General features: G+C 47.8%; 1 protein-coding gene across 5 annotated transcripts in view; it reads right to left on the reverse strand.

Moving 5' to 3' along the window:
• Window positions 1–17,315, reverse strand: part of BRD8 (bromodomain containing 8) — a 1,405,947-nt gene that overhangs the window by 193,771 nt on the left and 1,194,861 nt on the right. The window lies entirely within an intron of this gene.

The raw sequence follows: 17,315 nt of genomic DNA on the forward strand, positions 1-17,315 counted from the left end.
GGGCCATCTACACATAATATAAATTCAGCTATCAAAATATACTACAGTCTATTTTAAAAGCAGTGTTGTAACACGTAGGAGAAGTAGCATCCTTAACCCGATAAATGAACCACGAGGAGGTCATTTGTTAAGAATAATTAAGTAGGTCAAATGAGCAGATTGGAATCTGACTCAGCCCCGTTAGGATTTTATTTTCATTGGCTCTTAACCTACTTGGCTGAAAGGATGTTTCACTTGCGTTCCTGTTCCCCCAGTGGTAGAATGGCCAGAGCAGTGAAGGCAACCACCTATATATGATATGAGCTGGTTTAAAGGTATATAATTACATTTGTTTATCACATAAGAAAGGAATATTCACACAATATATCTATTAAAACATTTTCTGTTCATAGGAAGTCACTACAAAATATGCACGCGAGTACACCTTTAGGACTATGGCTAAGAAAACATAAGGTAGTAGCACAGCACTGGACCACAGAATGCTAACACAAGTCAAGGACGTCCAACTGGACTTTTTTCAGATGGGCCGCAGGACTTTGAAACATGAATACCCCTCTTAAGATGGATTTCCATAATCAGCCCAGGGGGTGTATTTGTATTTTGTTTATTTATATAGCGCGCCTAGCCCAGAGGCACCTGGGCGCATTTCTTTAAAAGTTACATTTAAAGTAGCACAAATATACAGAGGATGCATATATATTTTACATTTTCCAAAAACATATTTACATGCATTAGATATTTACATTTGAGATTGACAAGGCATATCAAAGCAGCAGAAAGCAAGGGAGTAGTTTCTTACCTGTAACTCCATTTCTCCAGCGTTGGTATTTTTCATGGATTCACATGCTGTGAATATTCCCTGTCGTCAGGCTGGGAAACCTCAGTAACTTTAACTCAGTGTTTTCCTATGGAAAATTTCGACACTTCAGTGTCCTATCGACGTTCTTTTTGGGTGCTTTAGGCTACACCAATACGACGTCTGATATAAATAGCGCCGCCACCGCAGCTTCCCTTCAGATTTTAACCTTCAAAGTAGAGGAACCCAAACCAAGGCTTGCTTGCAGGGGCGGCCGGCAGGCGCATGTAAATCCATGAAAGATACCAACGCTGAAGAAATGGAGTGACAGGTAAGAAACTATTCCCTTCTCCAGCATTGGATCTTTCATGGTTTCACATGCTGTGAATAGATTACATAGCAGTATGACCAATGTGTGGCAGTGTATCACAGACATACCAACCAATAACACCCTCTAACATGCATGAGAACAAAAACCAGCAAGTGATAGAGTAACATAGAAAACCCCCAAAGCTGCGGGGCCTACCTTACTGAAACAGGCGTTGGAGGACCGCCCATCCCACCTGCACATCTTCCACATGTTGGTGTCCCAGACAGTAGTGCCTGGTGAAGGTATGCGGCACCGCACAGGAAGCCGCCTGGCAAATGTCCACAAGCGGTATACCAGACCATAGCACCGCCGATGACGCCGTGGACCGTGTAGAATGAGCCTTCGCAGTGCCCCTCAAAGGTTGCCAGCTTTTGTGTGGCAAAACGAAATTGTAGACGAGACCCAATAGAGTGCCCCTTGTTGGAGGGACCAAACGCCACAAACAGCTGCTTCGAATCCGGAAGTCCTGGATACGGTTCAGATAAAATGTTACCGCTCTCTTAACGTCTAGAGAATGAAGGGCCTTTTCTGCCGGCGTGGACGCATTAGCAAAGAATGTGGGCAAGGCAATAGAAGCAGGTTTGAGAAACGCTGAAGGCACTTTTGGGATAAAGTGCGGGTTAGTAGCCAGGATAACCTTGTCCTTCAGAAATCTCAGATAAGGTGGGTCAATGACCAGTGCTTGCAATTCCGACACCCGTCTGCCCGAGGTAATCGCCACTAGAAATGCAACCTTCCACAAGAGGAACTTCAAAGAAGCTGTCGACATGGGTTCAAACGGAGACTTCATCAGAGCAGAGAGAACCACATTGAGGCTCCACACCGGTGCAAACCGCTTCTGCGGGGGAAATCTCTGAAACAGCCCTTTTAGAAAATGTTTAACCAAACGATCACTAAACAGAGGAGCAGCATGGCGCCTTCTCGTGAACCTAGAAATCACTGCAAATGCACCTTGATGGATGATAACGCCAGGCCCCCTTGCGCAAGATGTAACAAGTACGGGAGAACATGGGCCGGAGAGACGTCCAACAGCTGCACCCCTGGATGGTCCTCACACCAGGCACAGAATATCGCCCATTTCCGACCATACAACCTATTGGTAGAAGGGGCCCTTGCCGCTTCCAAGATCCGGCAACACTCTCGGGAGATACCTAGGTGACCGAACTCGGAGTGGTCAGGAGCCACGCCGCCAGGCTGAGAGATGCCGGATCATGATGCCACACTCTCCCATCGAGACAGGAGATCTTGGTCTGCACCGAGGCAAAACAGTTCTTCCACCGCTAGATGAAGGAGATCTGAAAACCACGTCTTCCTGGGCCAGAAAGGGGCCACCAGGATCACCCTGCACTGATACTTCCTCATCCACTGAATGGTCCTCCGAATCAGTGGAAACGCATAAGCGAAGAGGTCCATCCACGGGAATGAGAACGCCTCCCCCATTGACTCCGGATGGGCCCTTCGACTGGCAAATTCCAGACACTGTTTGGGTCGATATTCAATTTTGCTTGTAAAAGCTTCCAACTGTATTAATTTACTTTGCAGCAGGGCCAGCATAGTCGAGTTGTCATTCACATTTTCGTTAATCGTTTAATACAACTTCGTATGTGGTGCTAACGAGAACGTCACAGCAGCCATGACATTATTGTGGATCTGTATCCCAGCTGCAATTGACAGTTGGGTGTTTATCCACTAGTGCTGTTTTCATTTCCTTTTTCTTATGAGTCTTTGTCTCTGATTTATTTTCCATCTCGTAGCTCTGATGTTTCAAGTTGATTATCTCTCCCGTCTATCTCGTTGCCGTCATCTTGATTTCGTACGGAGTCCGATACATCACCTCTCATAAAATCGGAGACATTGACCTTAGTATCTTGCCCATAACTCATTGTTACTTCTAGATCTGGTAACTTTATTTTGTCCCCTTGGTCAATTATTTTGTTGTTGTTTTCATTAATGTCCCCACCTGGACAGACTGCGGTGACTGATCTAAATTCCTTTGGTTGTATTTTGTCAATAATGGTCTGCTTTGTACTTTTTTTTAGAGTGATTATATTTGTGTGAAACATGGTTCCTTGGAGTTGTTTATTTAGCGTACCCATGTGCACCTTTCGTCTTGGTGTCCATGGATGACCGGGTTTCATTTTCTCAATAAAACTTGAGTGTTGTTAAATTTCTCTAATTTGATCTGCAATCGATATACCATGTTGACTTACACATTTTTTGTTCCCCCATTTGCCAGACAGTGGTGTTGACATATTAGTTCCTCCTTTGTGATTACTTTTCCTGCTGTACTTGTGGTCCTAGTTCGTCCTCCCTCTATATTCGTTCGCTTTTGATTTGAGTGATTAACAAGAGCATTGTTGTTTCCTTCAAATACTTTGTCATCTTCATCAGTGATGACTGATTCTTCTTGGGTCTTCCTTTTTGGTGGATTGTTTGCAGTCTTCTCTCTGAATTGCGTCTCATTTATGTGGATGCTAACAGCCTCTTCCCTTTCCATTGTTGCATCTGTTTCAGTGATCTTAATGGAATTTCTTCTTTTATCTTGATTCTGTCCAGTTTTATACAGCAATTTAGTTTGCTGTTTCCTTAATGTTGTATTAATTTTTCCTTCAACGTTGATGTATGTTCCATTTAAGTCTTCTTGTTCATCTTTATCTCTGTATGTTAGGCTGTTATTGTGTTTAATGTTATTCTTATTATTACTTCCCTCAGTAACCCCTGTCATTCCTGGGATATGACTGGGATAGACTGGATTCCTGCTTGACTCACGCGCAGCGCTACACACATGTGAGGAATTTTTAAAGGAGGTTCTTCAAAGTTAAAGGGGCAGCAGCACTCCACCAGAAACGCAGTTCCAACCAGTCCAACGGGTCTATTCACATCAAAGACTGGGTTAGACTGGACTCCTGCTCGAATCCACACTTCTGCCGGTAAATTAATTTTTGCTGGGCAGATAGGGGGCGGGGGGTGCCTGGCCATGATTGGGCAGCCCTTACCTGTTTAAATGGGGACTATCTTTCCAATTGGAGGGCTGGGGCAGTCCCCCAGGTTATTTGGGATAATTAGAGTGGTATGGAGCCATGCTAGAGGTCTCCTTCTGGGGACAAGAATTAAAGAGAGAAGACATCACTTAGATGGGACTAGATAACTGCTGCTAATGGAACAGGTATTACCAAAGTCAAATGCTGTAGCCACTCAAAACATTCTTCAGTGACCAGGGAAGACCCTTGTTGGTGTCTTCCTCCCCTGGAATGGTGGGATCAACTAGTCCTGTGTCCTGCATCATCGTCTTGTTGTCAGTGGACTTTGGAAGTGTCCCAGGACTCTCCTGAGTGCTGGCCGTTCACTGGCCAGGCCTCTCTACTGCAACAGACACTGTCCCAAGTTGAAACCCGGGACTCAGCAGCTCCACAGCTTGTGAAGAGAGACTTGCCTGGAGCCTTTTTCTGCTGCATAGAGCTGAGCCTGCTGACTCCGATTGTGGTTCCTCACTGCTTCTCTTCACTTGCTGGATTTCTGGGGGATCCATCCTTGCTATGGGAATGTGTTAGGAAAGATATTCCTTTGCACCTTTCCTGCATATATCTCTATGGGGGCACCCTTTATTTGTTCATTTGTGAACTCTGTCTGACTTTTGCAATGGAAGTAAAGCCATCTGCTTCACTACCCTTGCCATTTTCTCATTGTTATGGAGAAACTGACTAGTCCCTAAAACTGTCAGTACTGAGAGACTGTCTATTTTTTATGAATTATTGTATTTTTTATAATTGCATACATCACATTCCAATGATATATGATATGATAGTCTATTTATATAGCGCCTATACACCATGTGTTTCAAAATGCTTCAAGGCAAGGGAGGGAAGAAGAGAAAATACAATGACATTCTTACAGGCCATGACCAGTAAAGATGTGAAATGAACTATCGTACTCGGCCTGACAACATTTCAGATAGTGCAAGAGCTAAGACATAGATAAGGAAGGGAGGGGAAGAGTGGGAAGGAAATGGAAACAGACAGGAGACTACCGTACTAGAGGCTGGACGACATTTCTGGTAGAGCCGGAGAAAAACAAAAGGCGAGGGAGAGGGGTGCAGAAAGGGAGGGGAGGAACAAAACAAGCAACTATCGTACTAGGCCTGACTACCTTACAGATAGTGCTGGAAAGGGGGGGGGCAATTAAAGGGAGGGGGAGGACACAGACGAGGTTGCTATCATACTAGGTCCTGGGACAATTCTGATAGAGTAAGTGCATAGAAGAAGGGGAGGAGGGGAGGAGATAGGAAAAGGGACAAAGGGAGTGGAGGGAACAGAGAGTAAGCAGTCAAAAAGGGAGGAGAGCGAATACAATTGCAGAAGTCAGTAGTAACACATAATGTTGCAAGCCAGGATACAAGATGAAGATGGGAACAGCATGATTCAGGGCAACCATGAGTACAAGATGCAAAGGAAGTCCAGCATGAGAGTTTAGAAAAGGTGACGCACCGTGAATCAATGGAGTCCATAAAAGTCCAATCCAGCATTGGTCACAAAACGGTGATGGTGAAACCAGAATGTATCAGAATGTATCAGGACAGACTCCTGCAGAAGTAGGCTGGTGGGGGGGGGGGCGGAGCAGGGTAGAAGAATCAAGCAAAACAGGCAACACCTGTGTGCGAGAAGGGAGGGGGGCACAAGGGATCATCACATGTGGGGATGGCCTGTGGGGACAGAGGGAGTAAACACATGTTGGTGCATGCAATGAAGGATACTTTTGTATCCTCTGTTTTTTACCTTTTGTGTTTTTGGTTACTTTTTATGAACTTAAGACAAGCTGGTGTCAGCAGTGATATTTTTACCGTTTTTACTTGTGCGCTTTCATGTCTGCCACTAAACATGGCTTGCACCCAAAGATAGCCGTGCAAAGAGGTTTTTTGCTTGTTCGTTTGCCATATTGTAGTTTGGCCTTCTTCCTGTCCAGTCAGGTTAGGCAAACCCATAGATGGTATTGTACTTATTGGGGAAAGTTGCTATTTTTGCAGGCTAAAGATCCTGTTTGTGTGTGAGCCAGCAGAGGAGGCTGGGACTGTCTGTCCCCAGTCCACAACCCCTAGTGCCAGAAGAACAGGTTACTTACCAACTGGTAACGTTCTTTCGACTGGATGTTCCTCCAACGCATTCCAAATTTAAGACATGTAATGTCCACAGCTGTGCACTTCGGAAACTTTTTCGGCAGAGGGCGCCCTGCGTCGATGGCGTCGGGTCCATGTCCATCGAAGGCCTCCGTTGAGGGCGACATCACAGGATGTTATAAATAGGACGCACAGCACCCGCAGTTTCAGTTTAAGTTTTTTCCCCCAGAACGTGTGGCACCAGTCTGATGCCTGCTGGACTGCACTTAGCCTTACGGAAAATGGAAGCTGCAATCGCATAGGAAATTCTCCTGAGGGGCAGGCTGGGAGGGCGATGTGGAATGTGTTGGAGGAACATCCAATCGAAAGAACGTTACCAGTTGGTAAGTAACTTGTTCTTCGAATGGATTGTGACCTCCAACGCATTCCACATCTTTGACAGACTCCCTAAGCAGTACCAGTAAATGGAGGAGGGAAAAGAATTTAGAGTACCCAATTAAATTGCGGAATAAAGAACCGCCTTCGCAAAGGCCATCTCCTGACCATGGATTGTATCCAGGGAATAATGTTTTACAAATGTATGGATTGAAGCCCAAGTAGCGGCATCACAAAAATTCCTAATAGGAACACCCTGCTGGAGGACGGTGGAAGTAGCCACGCCCCTAGTGCAATGAGCTCTCAACCTAACATGAGGGTCTTTACCCGCCAACCGGTAACAGTCCGTAATGGTAAGGATAATCCACCTGGACAAGGTCTGTTTGGTAACAGCCTGGCCCAATCGGTGTCCAGCATATCCTACAAAGAGTTGATCGTCCACTCTGACCCTGGACATCGTAGAAATGTAAAAGCTAAGAGCTCTCCTAGGATGCAACCGATGAAGACCCTCCTCTTCCTTACCAGGATGAGGAGGAGGGTAGAAAGATGGAAGAACCACCTTTTGACTCAAATGATATTCAGAGACTACCTTAGGTAGAAAAGAGGGACGGGCTCGCAGTACAACCCTGTCCTTGTGAAACACAGTAAGGGGTGGCTTAGATGAAAGCGCCTGCAATTCACTCACTCTGCGAGCAGAAGTAACCGCAACCAAGAACACAGTCTTGAAGGACAGTAATCTCAAAGGACAAGAGTGCAAAGGTTCAAACGGAGCACCCATGAGAAGCTTCAAAACCAAATTCAAACCAGCACCTCGAAGGGTGATGGCGGAAATACATTTGTCAGTCCTTTAAGAAACTGGGAAATCAAAGGAATCTTAAAATAAGAACATTCTTCAGATGAGCGCTTAAAGATAGACAGCGCCACCAGGTAACCGTTAATGGTACCCACTTGAAGGCCAAAGAAAGCAAGAAAGACAAAACCATAGGAAAGAAGCACTGAAAAGGATCAACATTGTGATCCCTGCACCAGTAGCAGAACTTACGCCAACGGTACAGGGATTTTGTTGCAGGCCGCCTAGCCGAAAGCAACACCTCCATCACGTCATCCGGGAGGTCCCAATCCTTATACCTCAACCTTTCAAATACCAAGCGTGAAGGTTGAGAGTCTTGACCTCTGGATGGAGAACGTAACAACCCTCGCGCGAGAGCAGATCCTCTTGGTGGGGAAGACGGGGTGGAGGGCAGATGGACATTTCCAGAAGGTCCGGGTACCACGCTCTCCTGGCCCAATCCGGAGCAATGAGGATCATGTGGGAACCGAACCTCCGTAACCTGTGCAACACTTTATTTATTTTATTTATTTGCATTTGTATAGCGCGCATCGGCCCTCGGGCATTGTGGCGCTTTTAAGGATACTTGCTTAGACAAAGACCATAGCTTATAGGGTTAAAAGAGCATACTGCAGTTTAGACATACATTTCAGTTACGGATTGGGCAATTAACATGGATGAACCCACAGGTCAGGTAAGGTATGTCTGAAGTGTCTAAGGTGGCTGGCCCAGTGGAATAGTTGAGTTTTCAGAAACTTGCGGAAGGCTGAGCTTGAGGTCTCTTTCCTGAGTGTTGGTGGTAGTGCATTCCAATTTTTTGGTGCTAAGACTGCAAAGCTGGCGCCTCCAGCTTTGGCTCTTTTAAAGGTTGGGATGGCGAACAGGTTGCAGTGTTGGGTTTGTGTAGGTCTTTCTAAAGTGGCGCAGTGAATGGTTTCTGAGAGGTACGGAGGTGCTGTGTTTGCTAGGCAGGTGTGTGTAATGGAAAGGGCTTTGAATAGGATGCGCTCTCTGACTGGGAGCCAATGGCCGTCTTTCCGGGCTTGGGAGATGTCCTCCCTTTTTGGAATTCTGAGGGCTGCCCTGAGGGCGTTGTTTTGAGTGGTTTGGAGTTTCTTTAAGTTCTTGGCTGAGGTGCCTAAGAAGAGGACATTGCAGTAGTCCAATCTAGCCCCTACTGTGGCTCTGGCTATGGACAGGCAGTTTTGAGGTGAGAGATAAGGTTTGACAGCATTTTTGATTTTGGTGGTTAGAGCTGCCAAAGATGGGATGGCGCTGACTTGTTGTGACATGTATAGGGTGGAGTCTATGTGTACTCCCAGTGTTTTGGCTGTTTTTGATGTGGTGATGGGAGTGTTGTCTATGATGAAGGAGGAGTATTTGCTGTCCAATTTATTGAGTGTTTGTTTGGTACCTACTATGAGTATTTCAGTCTTGTCTCCGTTGAGACAGAGGCCGTTAGCCGCCATCCAGGCCTGGATGATGGCATAGATCTCACTTAGCTTGGCAGTGTCCTGTTCATAGGAGCCGGTGAGTGGGAGTAGTACTTGCGTATCATCGGCATAATTGGTGTAAGTTATGACGTGATCATCAAGGTCCTTGAAGAGAGGGAGGGTAAAAATGTTGTAGAGAGTCGGTGACGTGTAGGAACCCTGCGGAACTCTGCAGTGGATGGGTGTGGGGGTGGCGCATGCTTGGTCTGAGAATACCCTCATTAGCCTTCCCTCAAGGAAGGAGGTGATCCATGTGGTAGCTTACCGTGAGAAGTGAGCTGCCTTCTTGAGGTGTCTGCATAGGGTGATGTGATCTACTAAATTGAAGGCTGCAGATAGGTCAAGCAGCAAGAGTAGCGCTGGTTTGCCTTTGTCTGTGGTTTGTTCAATTTGCATTTTTAGGTCGAGTAGGGTGGTTTTGGTTCCATGCCTTGACTGGAAACCTGATTGCCTCTTGCCCAGAATGTGGTTTTCTTCCAGAAATTGTTGTATCTGAAGGTATGCTGCTTTGTCCAGTATCTTAAGCAGGAATGGGATGGTTGATATGGGTCTATAATTATTGGGCATGTCCGGGTCAAATTAAGGTTTTTTGAGTAATGGGCGGACCCAGGCTTCTTTGAGAGCAGAGGGGACTATGCCGGTGGAGAGAGAAGCATTAATGATGGCTGTAATCAGTGGTGATAGTGGTTCTCTGCACTCTTTGATGAGTGCTGCAGGGCAAATGTCGCCCTTGCATGAGGAGGGGTTGATGCGTTCCATGATGGCTGTGACTTCTGAGTCAGTGACTGGTCTGAAGGAGAAGGCTTTAGAGTCTTTGTTGTCATGAGCGAGAGCTGGGCTTTGGGGGGCTTGGTCATAGGCAGGGCACTGAGGTGGTTTTTTATTTTCACTTTGAGTGTGTCTATTTTGAGTAACATGGCTGTTTGTATAAATCTTTGACTGTTTCCTGAGTATTGGTGGGTGGGCAGGCAAGCTCTTTGTAGATAGCGAATAGTTCCTTCGCCTCAGAATGAGCGTTAGTAATTCTGGAGTTGTATGATGCAGCTTTGGCTAATGTGATTTCTTTTTCTTGGTTAGAGGTGCAATGGCGTCTATGGCCGTTTTGATAACTATGTTGTATGTGTCAACTAGTGCTACCGGGTCTGTAGAGAAGGGAGGCCTGAAGGCTGATGCAGCCTCTAGGACGAGGAGTATTCTTTCTTTAGTGAGGAGTCTGGCTGATCTAGTAGTAGCTGAGGGTATGGATGCCATGGGTTTGGGTGGCGGTTTGGTTGGGAGAAAGAAGTGTATGAGGAAGTGGTCAGTCCAAGGGCATGGCGTGATGGAGCTGGTGTCTATGTCACAATTGTGGTCTGATATCCAGTCCATTACTCGCCCTTTGGTATGTGTAGGGTCGGTGACTCTTTGGATGAAGTTTAGGTCATGAAGAGCCTCATGAAGAGCTTTGTCAAGGGCTTTGCTTTGTTTGTCCTTGGGGTATTGGAGGCCAAGATTAAGGTCGCCTAGGATGATAGTTTTGCTATTTTTTTTCAGGTTGTGTCCTATCTGGTGGAGCAGGTTAGCTTGGAATTCTAGTAGTGGGCCTGGCGGGCGGTATATGGCAAGTATGGTGATTGTTTCGTTAGCAGAGACTGCAAGCTTGATAGACAGTGCGTCTGTGTGTTCTTCGAAAGTAGTGCTGATTTGTCTTATGGTCAATGAGTCTTTGGCGATGATCGCCACCCCCCCTCCTTTGTTGCTAGTTCTGTCTTTGTGGAACATAGTGTAGCCTGGTGGGAGTGAGAGGCAGATCGGTGTGCCAGAGGCTTCATGAAGCCATATTTCAGTGAGGGTAAGGATGTCGAAGTGAAGGTCGGTTATCAGGTCATGAATCTCTGTGGTGTGATCCGGGAGTGACCTGACGTTGATTAGGGCGCACTTGAGGGGTGCGTGTGTAGAGGCTATAGGTGCAACTCTGTTTTTGCTGGGCTTGGCTGTGGTGTCAGGGGAGGGTGTGGATGTAGAATTGGATGGGGTTGGAGTTTTGGGCTTGTGTGCGGCAGGTGTGGTGGCGTATGGTTTATTCTTGGGTGATATGTATCTGTGGTGGGAGCGGATTCCTAGGAGTTGGTTTCTCATGGATGTGGGTCTGGGGTGGGAACTGGGAGTCTGGGAAGTGTTAGAGCTGCAGCTGGTCTTGGTTTGTGGCCTATTATGTGAGTTGGTAGGCAGCGCGTGTGCTGAGGGTGTTTGTGTGAGCAAGTCAGCCGGGGATCTATTAAAGGGGGTAGAAAGGGTGTAGGGGGTATGTTCTCAGAGAGTGGTGGGGCCTGTGGCGCCATATGGGCAGTGAGGATTCAAACAGGTCTTTGTGGCAGGTGGGCGGGCGTAGGACCTAGTAGAGCCTAATCACATCAGCACGTTTGAGGTAAGATGCACAGGGTGCAGACAGGGCAGAATCACAATGGTACATTCTGAGTTGGAGGTGTAGGGTGCACACAGTGCAAAATCACAATATCACGTTTTGAATTTGAGGTACAGGGAGCAAACAAGCAAAATCACAATAGCACGTTTTGAATTTGAGGCACATGGAGCAAACAGGCAAAATCACAATAGCACGTTCTAAATTTGGGGCATGCTCCTGCGGCGCAGTGCTGTGGGATCTGAAGGGAGATGCATGTAGCTGCAAAGATCGTAGACAATTTGATCGACAAGGCAGAACAGGAGAGTCTCGTCAGCAGAATGTGTGTATCAATAGAGCAAATATGCTATGGCATAGTTGGTGAAATACAGGTGACTAGTACATTCATGCATGTTAAGATAATGGCATTAGTGATAATGTTTACAAGCAGACTGTGCGAGATAATGTAAATACATAGGATGCATGGTACATATCACAACTGCGTGCGCTCGAGGATCAGTAGAAAGAGCATTACAGTTTCAATCTATGCTGCCGCGCGGGCAGAGGTAGGGTAGTGTGCTGGAGATGGAGCGAGTCAAACAGGGGAGAGGGACAGTAGATCCGAGTCTGGAGCAGGTGGGGTGCACCTACACGCGGAATGCGGGCAGGAGGCACTCAGGCGGAAAGTGAGGTTGTTAGGTGCACGACTTCCCGTGATGCAGGCAGGAGATGTAATGTCAAGTATGAAGCTTAGAGAAACTTGAGGAATGACGGGGACTCGAGGAAATGCGTACAGCAGTGGGAATGGCCAAACCACCACGAACGCGTCTCCTAAGGCTCCTCTTGGAGGAAATTCCCTTGAGCAGAATCTCTCGCACTTCCGGTTGACATTGGTGGCAAAGAGATCCACTTGCGGGGTTCCCCAAAGGGCGAAGATCTCCTGAGGGACTTCCTGTGCTCTGCCTGCTCAGAGCGTCCGCCGCCGCATTTTCGTCTCCCGCCAGATGAACTGCCGAGATCGAAATTTCCTGCTGGATGGCTCAGAACCAGGGCTGCATTGCCTCTCTGCACAACGGAAGTGACCCTACCCCCGCCCCCTTTTTGTGAGGTAATGCATGATCACTGTGTTGTCCGTCATGATAAGGACACTCTTCCCCCGTACAGAGGGGAGAAACGCCTTCAGGTCTAACCTGATGGCCCTCAGCTCTAACAAATTTATGAGTAGTCTGGACTCCGACAGAGACCAACGACAGCTGGCGGTCAAGTCGTTGGCATGAGCGCCCCATCTTGTGAGGGACGCATCCGTCACTACTGTCACCTCCGACCATGGTTGCCAAAACTGTTCCCCCCTGATCAGGTTCCCTTCGTTGGCCCACCAGAGAAGATCCTGGGAGACAGAGTGGAATCTGAACGGGATTCGACATCTTGCCGGAGAACTGCGACCACTACATCTTGAGCGCCCACTGCAGGGATCTCATCCTCAGCCTGGCCTCTGGCACCAGAATAATGCAGGATGCCATGAGGCCGAGCACCCTTAAGAATTCGAAAGCCGGGAGACTCTGGGCATGTTAAAAATCGTCCACCATCTGCACAATGTGATGAGCCCTTACCTTGGGAGTCGAACACATCCCCAAGGACGTGTCCAACACAGCCCCGATGTACTGGAGCTGTTGGGAAGGTTTATCGAAGGAAGATGGAGTCAAAAGCTACTCTTGTCATTAACGCTATGGTAGTTTGCTTTTGTCGGCAGTGGAGCTTCAGATAACATGTATCAGTTAGCTCTTGCAAAATATTAGGTACACATCGCTGGCTGCAGAGGTAAGTATGTGCAATTACATGTTCGAGCAGAGGGAAGCGGCCAAATGAATGGAGAAGCTATGAAACGATGAGTGACCAGAGGAACTGAGTACAATCTGGTGGTTCAAGGAAGTGTTACCCGTAAAAGTGTATTTGCATGTGAATGATCAAATAAAGAATAAACTGTGAGAAAATGTGTTTAACGCACTCACTAAGATGAAAATCGGGAGAAGTGCGCGTGGACTGCCCAAAAGAGAGAGATTACAGGCTTCCGTTAAACAATCAGTTTAAAGCAGAACGCTGAATGCGGGAGGGACTGTGAAAGTTACTTATTAGGCGGTGCACGGAGCTTACCTTTGAGCGAGCTGTGTAGTTTGCTCCCAATGTTGTCTGTTTAAAGTGCATGCGTGTTTAGCCAGAGTATATGCGCGATGGCTCTTTGGAAAAGAGCTCAGTGCGCATGTGTAGGGGAGTAGCCTGATTATACGGCGCATGGACCGTTGCCCTACAGTAGTGGCACAGAGGATTCGAAAAATTGACTTCGTAGTTGACCACGGACTTACAAATGGAGTTGTATCAAACAATCGCAATGAATGTTGATTTATACAATTCTACAGATTTACAGATGTAGTATTATACAATAAATGAGCACATGCATTTAAGTGTTTTTTGAGGCGAACAGCCAGCGATGTGTACCTGATATTTTTCCTCTCCCACAGAATAATCGCAGCACCTTGGCAAATACTACATAGAGTTTCCCTCATATTGACCTGGATCCCAGACTAACCTTTCCAGGTAATCCTTGCTTTGTCAAATAACCTACATCCCTTTTTTCTAAACCAAATCCACCTTGATAGATTTCCTACAATTAAATCACCTTTGGATCTCTCTAATAATTTCAGAGACCACGTGCCCCATTCACGGACATCAACTCTACGCCAGAGATCCATTCGACCACTGGCAACCAAACAACATTCAGCCATGACGCTTTCACTACCTTAGGTAGGTTGCTTTCCGCAGTGTCACTTTTGTGCAATTACCTTTTGCCTTTTAAGTTTCCACCCCTAAAACCCTATACCGTGTCTTACTATTTGTAGGTGCCTGGCACTCTGTTGCACCATCGTGCTCCAATATCCCTCAGTCTTGAAGACAGTGCGTGCCACAACCAGCAGGCTTCGATCCCTCCATCCGCTGGCAGCTCCATCTATTCACTGCACTAAAAACACCTGTTTTTATTGTGTATCGACCATGTTTTTGTACTGCCTCATTATAGCAATACATAAAATCATAGTCACCTTAGATGTACTAACCCACCAAAATATGAATAATCTGTTGTGATTTATATGCAATATTTTTCTTTGTGCCTAGGATGGCATATGTCATTGTTTTAAACATATTTTCTTATGTAAACTAATAAACTGCATTATTTAATGATTAGAAAGGAATTCACTTTTTTTCCCTGTAAGGGCTAACTGATACATGTTATCTGAAGCTCCACTGCCGACAAAAGCAAACTACCATCATCTTCCTTTGATAAATTTACCTCAACCCTCTGGAGTCAGGCCCCCATCGAAAAAGAGGGTTCCTTGCCCTTACTTTACACAACAGCTGTTGGGAAGGTGTCAGGTGCGACGACTTGAAATTCAGGGAGAAGCCCAGCCTGTGGAGGGTGCGGCAGGTGACACTGAGATGATCCAACTCTAGCTCGGGAGAGCGCGCCTACATCAGTCAGTCGCCCAGGTAGGGGTAGATGTGAATACCCCCTCGTCTGAGGTACGCTGCCACCACCACCATGAGCTTGGTGAAGATCCTCTGGGCGGAGGTCAATCCAAACGGCAGGACCGGAAACTGAAAGTGCGAGTCGCTAGCCGCAAACCTCAGGTACTTCCTGTGCGCGGGATGGATCGGCACATTGTTGTAAGCATCCTTCAGGTCCAGAGACACCAACCAATCCTGAAGTTGAAGGGCCTGGAGGACTTGAGAAAGAGTGACAATCTTGAACTTGTCCTTCCTGAAGAAGTTTGTTCAACCAACGCAAGTCCATGATGGGTCTCAATCCCCCGTCTTTCTTTGGGATAAAAAAATAAGGGGAATACCATCCCTTGTTCCTCTCCGCTACAGGCACCAGTTCTATAGTGCCTTTCTCCAGCAGGGACAAGATTTCCTGCGCAAGTAGCGGATCCGGAAGCTTCAAAGAGAGTTTCCCCGTTGGACTGTTGTGAGGCCGCTGAAGGATGGGAAGGCAGTAGCCATGGGCTATGGTATCCAGAACCCACGCATCTGAAGTAATGGCCCGCCATTCTTCGAGATGCTGAGACAGTCTGCCCCCAACCGGCGAACCATGGGGCATGGCCTCATGACAGTTTGGAAGCGGATGCGGCAGCACCTGAAGGCAAAGAGCCAGCTGCCTGAGCGGCTTTGGCACCACGATTTCCCCGACCACCACGGGTACTTTTTCACTGGCCCCTTTGACTGGTGGCCCCTCTCGTTTTCGAGTAGTAACGAAATGAACCTCCTCTCCACTGCTGTCCCCTAGGAGAAAAAAAGGCAGATGTTGACGCACCGCGACGCTCAAAGATTTCGCCACAGATTTTGAGGTCTGCAACCTCTCAAGGCTCTCATCAGCCTTGCTGCCATTCAAATGTGCGCCTTCAAAGGGCATGTTCAGAAGACGGGCCTGTACATCCGGAGCAAACCCCGACTTACGCAACCACGCAAATCTGCGTATAACGGTGCTCGCAGTCATGGATCGGCTAACACTGTCGGCCGTATCCAAACCCGACTGAAGGGATTCGCACATGGCATCCTTGCCGTCCTGCACGAGAGCAAGCAACCCATCCCTTTCTTCCCCCTCAGGAATATGCTCAGCCGCCAAAGAAACACAATTCCACAGAGTGTGTGAAAACCTTGCCAAGGCACACGTGGAGTTGGCAGATTTCAAGGCCATGCTCCCAGCAGAAAATACTTTCCGGGCCCAACCGTCGTAGCGCTTGTCATCCCTATCCGGGGGGATGGTAGGGTACGCCGCCTGCCTCGAGGTGGCCATAGCCGCCTGAACCACCAAATTCTCGGGAATGGGGTGAGTAGATAAATAGCTGGGGTGGCTAACGGAAGGGCAGTATTTCTTAGTTAAAGATGTATTCACAGCCAGAAGAGATTCCGGGGACTGCCAAGCAGCTGCCACCATTTTCTGCAAGGTAAGATGAAAGGGCAAAACAGGGTCAGAGGACAGACCTTGATCTAAAATGTCCGTCAGATCATCCTGCACAAAGTCTTCAGGAGGACTGGACCAGCCCAGATACTCTGAGACCCTCGCCATGAGCCTCCTGTACGAGGACTCTGCATGAGCCCCAGGCTCAGGCCAACCGGATTCCACTTCCGGAAAAGTGTCCAACCCACTGGCATCGTGGAGGGTCTGGCGCAACTCCTCCAACTAACTATCTCCAGAAAAAACTGGAGCATCCTCAAGGTCACCAGGGTCCTCAACCTGAGACCTTTCCTCCTCTTCATAAATGTCATCCAGTGGGAATTGAAACCCAGGCCTGGGGACAGAAGAGGGCCTGGAGGCCAAAACAGGCTGCACAGACTTCCCAGTAGCCTTCCTTGGAGGATCCACGATATCCGGGTACTCCAGAGGCAAATTTGGAGAAAAAATCAGTGAAGGCGCCGATAGCGCAGAAGGCTTCGACGTCGAGAGCATCGACAACCTCGACGTCGTGAGCGCCGAAGGCTTCGGCGTCAACATCGATACAGGAGCCGACGGCACCGTGGGCTGGTACGATGGTAAAGAGTCGACGTCTGAGTCGGACGGACACGGCGCCGACCGACTCGACGCTGGCATCGAGCCCTCCGTAGGTAGCTGCGGTCTCGCTGGGGACGAGGACCGAGACCTAGAGACACGTCTCTTGCGACTTGACGATTCCTTGTCCGTACAGGACCTCGAAGGCTCCTGATATGAGTCACGTGAACCAGAGCCCGAAGGCGTGCGAGCCACGGTACAAGACCGATCCTGGCCGGCTGCGTCAGAAGGTGCGACCGGACCTCTGCCCTGCGATTGAAAAATCAGCAACATGGATTGTTTAAACGCCGCCCATTCCTCCGGAGTCGAGGACTTCGTTGGGCACGTAACCTTCCTCGAGGAATCATCCTCCTCCGAGGAGGGGGG

Source organism: Ambystoma mexicanum, chromosome 3p (assembly GCF_040938575.1).
Source record: "Ambystoma mexicanum isolate Mex_15411 chromosome 3p, UKY_AmexF1_1, whole genome shotgun sequence".
Lineage (NCBI taxonomy): Eukaryota > Metazoa > Chordata > Amphibia > Caudata > Ambystomatidae > Ambystoma > Ambystoma mexicanum.